Consider the following 8,051-nt stretch of genomic DNA (forward strand, 5'->3'; position numbering starts at 1 on the left):
TCCTTCACCTCTTCTGCTCCTCGTAGTCGTCGTCGTCGTACTTCTCATCCTCTCTTCTCTCATCTTCGTGATATTACGCACCATCGTCATCATTCTCATCCTCGTTGTGGACCTCTTTGTCGGTTGTACCAAGCTACATGTATACACATACAAATATAAATACATAATATATATATATATATATATATATATATATATATATATATATATATATATATATGTATGTATGTATCGTTCGATGGTAGTACCACCTGTACCGCCCGCATCGTGAAACAAAAGACTCCGTCGCCCAGCCGAAGGTCTCTATACCGATGGAATATTGAGTGACGCCAAATGGAATTCGGTTTCCATAGTTGCTGACATTCGAGGCTACCCCCACTCTCCTCTTTCCTCTCTGCTACTTTCCCATCCCTCTCGTAAATAACGTAATAATATAACGTAAACCATCGTATTCTTCTTCGTCCTACTTCAGTTGTACTTACGCCTTTTCATCTTCATCAGTATTATATTTACTCGTATACTTACATGACAGTGTGTCCTCTCCAACTTGGACCCTGTTTAAAAATAAAAGAAAAAAAAGAGAGACAACCTTCCTCCTTGTCGCCCTTCTGTCTCTCATCATTTGATCAGACTTTTTTTCAATATTTTATCGAACCAGCAAATAATCTTGCCATTAGAATCGATTAACTGCTAACATTATTTTCGAAAGATAAGCTTATATTTTTTCTTTTACCAGACAAGTCCTCCTAACTTTCATTATAATCAAAAGGATCGAATTGAAACAGAGGGTAGCAATCAATATTAATTACTTTGGACAATGGAATCTCATTGGACTAGATCGTTCGAACGGCCTCAACCATAAGAGGTAGAGGAGTAGTAGCAGGCGTTTATGTTTCGGCTCGAACGCCCTACTCGTGGCAATACATACATAGCTAGCTGAGAGCTCGCAAGAGAGACAGAGAGAGAGAGGGAGGAGAGAAGAGAGAGGAGAGAAAGAGAGAGAGAGAGAGAGGACTCGCTCAACGTTAGAGCATAATCTATTGTTGTTGACGTTATGCGTTGTGCACCCGTTGCACAGCGCGTTGCAGTAGCCATCTCCCACCACCAACACTACCACCACCACCATTACCATCACCATCACCATCACAAGCACTGTAACACCTCTCATATTCTCCTCCAATCCTCCCTCCCCCCCCCACTACAGACGTTAGGTTCGTCGCCATATCACCGATTCGCGTTACGGCACCACCATCACCGACATACCTGGCCCTTTTGACGTACCTACCACCACCCCGTCACCAAACCAAGAGGATTCCTCTCTCGATGGAGAAACGACAACAACGACGACATAGACAACGCCAACAACCCTCTGTCGCTTCTCCTCCTCCTCTTCCTCTTCCTCATCCTCCTCCTCTTCTTCCACGATGACCACCGTACCCGATCTAAACTCATCTATCGACCTACTACTACTACTACTACTACTACTACTATTACTACTACTACTACTGCTACTGCTACTACTGCTGCTACCACTACTGCTATATGAGCAACGATCCATAGCGAGCCATTCCGATCGCTGTCGTCATTATCAAGATCCGTTGTCGTAGAAAATTAAACGCTCCTACGGTACACCATGATCGATTTTCATATTTTCCAAAATTTCTTTTATTTGTTTTTTTTTCTTTTTATTATTTTGTACTATAAAACTACAAAAACTTTGTTTTGTACTACAAAAACATTGAAATATGTAAATTATAAGAAACTGAATATTTATAAGAAAAAATGAGTATCCTTAAAGTAACCCAGGTATATTTGTTGATTAACAAAACACCATTCAATTTTCTATTATTTTTTGTTTGATCGAGGAATAAATATTTTGTCTCAAATTATCATATTATCAATAAAAAACCGCCATTATTTTTAAAAATAGCCTGATATATTTTGGCCATCGTAGCCAATTAATTTCTGCAATATTTTTAATTGCTATTATTCGTTTCTAAATATATCGGTATATTCGATTGTTACGGAAATCAATATACGATTTCAAACTCTTGATCATTATTATAGTAAATTTCATTATAAAGATATCGCAGTTGTTGTGATACGATGATTTAACAATAATTAATTGAAAAATTACAAAGGGATTCTAAACATTTTGTTTAATGCAATATTTGTCTTTTTCTTTTTGAGAAAGAATCACGATGTGGCGGAAAATGTAACGTGAATAAACTGTGTGTATGTGATAGAGAGAGAGAGAGAGAGAGAAAGACGAGGACTTTGGAACACAGAGACCGTGTGTTGAAAATATAAGGTCGCAGCACGCATCGGTCTCTGATGAGGGGTGGACACGCGAAAACGATCCCTTCTGGGAACTAATTTCTACCACGTTACGTTGCTTACTTAACGAACAGGCAAAGCACGTAGAAAGCGATCGTCATCGTCGTGTCATCGACGTTGTCCTCCCGTTTTCCTTCAACCACCACTCACACGATAGCTGGCTAGCTAGGTAGCTAGGTAGATAGCTACATAGGTAGGTAGGTACTGGCTTACCAAGTGGCCGGGCCTTTCAGCTAAAGACTAATTAATTAATGGCAAAGAATCAACGATTATCCCGTTTGCAACGTTGTTATCGTGTTTTCCTAATGATAGTATTTTCACTTCAATTACTGGAGAGAGAAACTTTCCCATATAATAGTAGAGAAAAAGAAAATGAATGAAAAACAAATACACATTGGGGTAAAGAAAAATGTTACAAACTATAGTCAATGATTTATCAACTAATTAACATCTAATTGTACTATTTCTCATCGATCTAATTTTACCAAATACTCATCAATTCTATCAACATCGTATCGTATAAAACATTCTTCTATTTTCTGTTTTTTTTTCTCTGTAGTATTAGCGATCGAGCATAACGTACAATTAGGATAATCGAGAAACGACGACGAAAAGGATAGAAATTGGTAGTCGCCTGTGATACGTCATGAATGATTTTATAATATAATTTACGAACGTAATTAAACACATTAATTATAAACTTATGTAAATAAAATGAGATGTATTATATGCGGGTAGAGTAAGATCGATTTTGAAATGGATCGATGATGGTTAATAACTAGAGCAAAAGACTATACACACCTACGACTGATTTTCTCGATGTCGGAGTGAATTTCGTATGTATTTTTCGTATCTTTTGTATTTTTTCGTCTTACTTTCTCGTTTTTCATTTTGTTTTTTGTAAAAGAAGTTCCCAACGTGATGTACGATGTCGATTAAATACCTAGCGATCTTGTACTATCTAGAAACGATCTCATAAATTTACGAGAACGATCCGACATAAAGATTCCAATCAACGATGAATGCCAATGAAACGTGGCCACAAGATGGACGCGTTTGGATAGATATAAAATACCAAGCCGCGATAATGTAGTAAATCGGGGGCTACTACTACCCATGAGATATAATTTTAAAGTCTGCCATAAATTCCTCTTCTTGCGATTTCGAAGAATGAAGGAGAAAAAGGAAGAAAAAGAAAAAAGAAAAATAATAATAAGAGAAAGAATAAAAAGAAAAGAAAGAGGAAGAAGAAGAGGAAGAGGAAGAAGAAGAAGAAGAAGAAGAAGAGGAAGAAGAAGAAGAGGAAGAAGAAGAAGAGCACGCTGTACACGAGGCCATAGTGGCAGGTGCCAAAGGCTTTCGGTTATTTCTCAGAGGAGGTGGAACAGAACTACGTAATGGGGTTTCACCACCTTACCGGTTGCCATATGTCCGATCTAATTTTGTATGGTGTCGATAGGGCCTTCAAGCGGACGTAGAAAACCTTATACAAATCCCATTCTTCGAAATCTTATCGATCCTGATTATTATTGCAAGATTACGAAAAAGTAGGTTAAACAATCGAACAATCCTCACGGAATTTCGTTCTTTTTTAATATCTTTTCTATCGAATATTTAAATTAATTATTATAATAACGACGATAATGAAATAAATTTAATAGAAAAATATATAGTGGAATTATTTTCACTGTAAAAGAGTAACACGCAATTCGATTAGATTCCTCCTAATTGGCAAACTACTGGCTCTGATTTCGTCGGTAATCGCATTACTCCCTAACATGCCATACGATCGTCTTACCCAGTGCGAGTTCTCGCACTTAATTTTCGCATGAACGTTGGTGAACGTAGGGCCGATTGGTATTATATACCAGAACGCTTCCATTTTCATCATAGATTAAGATCTTGGTAATGGTCTTATCATTTCCTTAAATAGTAATTTAAAAAATAAAATAAAATAAAATAAAGATAAATGAAAAAAGTATGGTCTTTAAAAGAATTCTTTTTTCATTCAGGATCATTATTGTCGTCGTCATCGTCATAATTGTCGTAATTATCATCAACATCATCATCATCATCAACAGCAGCAGCAGCAGCAGCAGCAGCAGTATCATCATCATCGTTATCGTGTTTATTATGATAATAGAAAATATATTTCAAATAATTTAGATAGAAAATAAGGAAATAATAATTACATTATCTTTTTACTTTTCTTCTTTATATGATCCTTCGTTAGAAAATTCAATGCACTCGCTAGGAAAACTAACTGTTCATCGGGCAAGCGTGTAAACACGAGGCTAGCGATATCTGAACGCTGTATCTTGGATACTCGTACTCGTGAAGATAGGATCGAGCATCGCCAGGTAAAACCGCGTGTGAGCACGAAAGAGAAAGATAGCGAGAGAGAAAGAGAGAGAAAAAGAGAGAGGGAGAGTGAGTCGACCACGACAAGACTTTCCCGACTCCCTTGAAAACTATTAGAGAAGATACGAGTAGTTAAAGTACTTATCGCGAGGTGAGATAACTCCTCGTTTCCTGAGAAAAACAGAGAGAGAAAAAAGTATTAAAGATCGATTTTTTCCAAATAATAAATTTTTTTTAAAGTCATTGCACTCCTAAACTGAAAATCTCCATAATTACTTCAATCAAAGGTATATAAAATAATTTATGTGTAATCATATTAAACGAAAGATAAGATATATCAAATGCTCCAATATTTGTATCTGATCTAAAAGAACGAAAAAACGAAAGAACGAATGGAAAAAACAAAAAAATGATTTAGAAGAGTATGACTGAAGATAAATCATGTTTGTTAATACGTTCCATCGTTCATGCAGCATCGTTCCATGTAAGCCCGCATGTTTAGGGAATGCAATGACGTTGTTGCCACGCCATACGATACCATGCACCAGAATATAGATACATATAACATAGGTATAGATAGAAGTAGGAGGAGGTATAGGACGTGGATGAAAAGGTGAGCGAATCGTGCGATTGTCTGATGAGAGGAAGAGAGATGGTTGACGACCACCCACCTACTATATCCATTTCTCTCTCTCTCTCTCCCATTCTCTCCCTTATTCACTCACTCAGTCTGTCTGTCTATCTATCTATCTATCTATCTATCTATCCATCTATCTATCTATCTATCTATCAATCTGTATATCTATCTAACTACCTATCTATCTATCTTAGCCTAGCACAGGCGCAGGTAGTCGTCCATTCTGTCGTCCATCTCGTTTCTGTTAAAGAGCGTTCGACGCGTTAGATACGTGCACGCAACGCAGTGGTTAGTGCAACGGCCGCGATGGCGGAAGGACTTTCTGTGGATAGGATCGAGCATGCATTACATATATATATATATATATATATATGCACGAACGATATATATAGATATACATAAACCGAGCATAGAAGTACTTACACATACACGATTGTATAGGACAGATTTTGAATGTAGAGAACCAAGCATACATAGAAGCTCGTAGCCAGCAAGCTCGTAGTCGGCAACAAGCCCCCGGGCCATGGAGGACGGGCTAATAATTAGAAAATCGTCCCGCCACCGAATAACCGGACCTTGTCCCTTGTCGAGACACAAGCCGACGTGTCGCTCAGCTCTCTCTTTCTCTTTCTCTCTCTCTTTCTCTCTCGCTCTCTCTCATCGCTACCGGCGCCCGTGGTGCGAAGAAACGTATTCCCATCGGACGTGTAATCTGCGGAAATACGTTGATAAGATTAAAGCGTATATCGTATACGAGCCACGACTACGCGGGAAAATTTAGCGCGAGCTTGCTCTTCTCTTCCTACCCGTTTATATATAATACACACTCACACACACACACACGCGTCTATATATATATGTAGCTGTGTACAAGAGTACGGCTCGTTCAACCACGACAAAAGATCACTCTCGATTCGATAATCGTCTCGGTGATAGTAGCCTCGATCAATGATGAAAGGATAACGCAAAACCGGTAGGAAAAGGGCCGGGGGTTAAGGGCAGCTTAAATGATCCAAAGGATTCTATCAAAGATTTCAATCGTATAGTTCAATTTTAACATTGAAAACAATTTCTCAAATTTATAGACGTCACGAAAGATCTAGGAAAATTCTCTAAGAGCTAGACAGAGATATATAGAAAGAGGAAAAAAGAGGAGGAGGATAAGGGGGAGGAGGAAAGGGAATAGGTAGCGCTAGATGAGTTCCAAGTCCGGGTTCGTTGGTAATGAGGTTCGGTTTTGATTAGCACGGAGACTGTTTAACGGTTTGATACCTCGCCGGTAATCGAATCCGGACCTAATCTCTCAAGTTATAACTTGATTATTGCCTCCTCCATGCACTTGCTCTCTCTCTGCAACGCTCTCTCTACGTCTCCCATTCCTAACACTGTCGGTTCGTAACATCGTCGAGAGCCTTCGTCTCGTCCTGTCCTCTCTTCTCCTCCTCCTTCTCTTCTGCCTCACGGATCAACCCTTTCCCCATAAACCAACCAACTCCTAACCTCCTTCCTCCCGTACTCTTCTTCCTCCTCCTCCTCCTCCTCCTCCTCCACCTCCCATCTCTTACCTACCTTCATGTTGTTTCTAACTGTGACAGTTTATCTTCCAGCTCGAAAGATTTCATTAATTTGTTACGCTCAGTTGCATCTTTCTAAATTTCTATGAACATAATCATCGATTCAATAGATTTATATTAATAAATAAATAAAAATAATGTTTAAATTAGAACGAAATGCAAAATATTAACGTCGTATTACGTTTTCATTGAAATCTTACGTTTTCTTGACACATATATGATCAAAATATGTTGAACGATTGATATACGGTTGCCATTTTGGATCAATAGTAGTAGCAGTCGTGACTTCCCTCCTCCTCCTCTTCCTCCTCTTCCTCCTCCTTTTACATAGAAAAAAAATCATGCTCGTTGTAATATTGGTATGTATATACATAAAGAGACGTGTACAGAATCGTTGTTGCACGGTTAGTGGTCGTGTTAAGTTACACTTTTTAAGTATGGCCAAATTATACGTTTGCGCGCGCGGGAGCTCGTTGAAAATATTCCTACGTTGGATATGGCGCGGGAAAGGGCAAAATAAATGTTATGGCATTACGATGGACAGCGTATGCTGTGTATGCTCCTGTATATATGTATGTATAAACGTATGCATGTATGCATGTATATATATATACATATATATGGACGTATGATGTATGAATATACGTGAAACGTTTCCCCCACCATATCGATACCACCCTCTCTCTCTCTCTCTCTATTTCTTTCTTTCTATCTTTTTCTCTTTTTTTACCACCAGCAGTAGCTGCGAACGCGTGCATGTTCATCGTTTATGTGTGTTGTACATCAAAGAGAAAGAGAAAGAGATAGAAAGAAGAATAAGAATAAGAAGAAAAAGAAAGAGAGAGATTACTATAGTCCTGAGTGAAGAAAAAAGAAGGAAGAAGAAGAAGAAGAAGAAGAAGAAGGTTGAAAAGAAGTATAAGAAGTAAAAAGAACAACAGAGAGAGAGAGAGAGAGAAAAAAGAGAAAGAAAGAGAGAGAGAGAGAGAGAAGGAAAAGAATAAGAGAAAAAAAGTGACGGGCTTGATTGGTGGAAATGAATTCAAAATGGCCGACCCTGTTCCGTGTGGTACCATGATAAAATGGCGTCCCAACGATAATCCACGACTATTACCAATGAAATTAGACGTTTCTATTTGCTG

The 8,051-nt window shown here is 38.3% G+C and overlaps 1 long non-coding RNA gene across 1 annotated transcript; it reads right to left on the reverse strand.

Annotated features, from left to right (window-relative positions):
- Positions 1–22: 22 nt before the first annotated feature.
- On the reverse strand, positions 23–6,806 carry LOC149032941 (uncharacterized). Its single transcript, XR_016176157.1, has 4 exons — positions 6,608–6,806; positions 5,759–6,047; positions 252–4,869; positions 23–133 (listed from the first exon to the last, which is right to left on the reverse strand). It is a non-coding gene; the product is annotated as an uncharacterized LOC149032941 (long non-coding RNA).
- Between the last annotated feature and the right edge of the window lie 1,245 nt (positions 6,807–8,051).

This window comes from Polistes dominula, unplaced genomic scaffold (genome assembly GCF_049000335.1).
Source record: "Polistes dominula isolate Pdom_NZ unplaced genomic scaffold, Pdom_raw_medaka contig_31, whole genome shotgun sequence".
Taxonomy (NCBI): domain Eukaryota; kingdom Metazoa; phylum Arthropoda; class Insecta; order Hymenoptera; family Vespidae; genus Polistes; species Polistes dominula.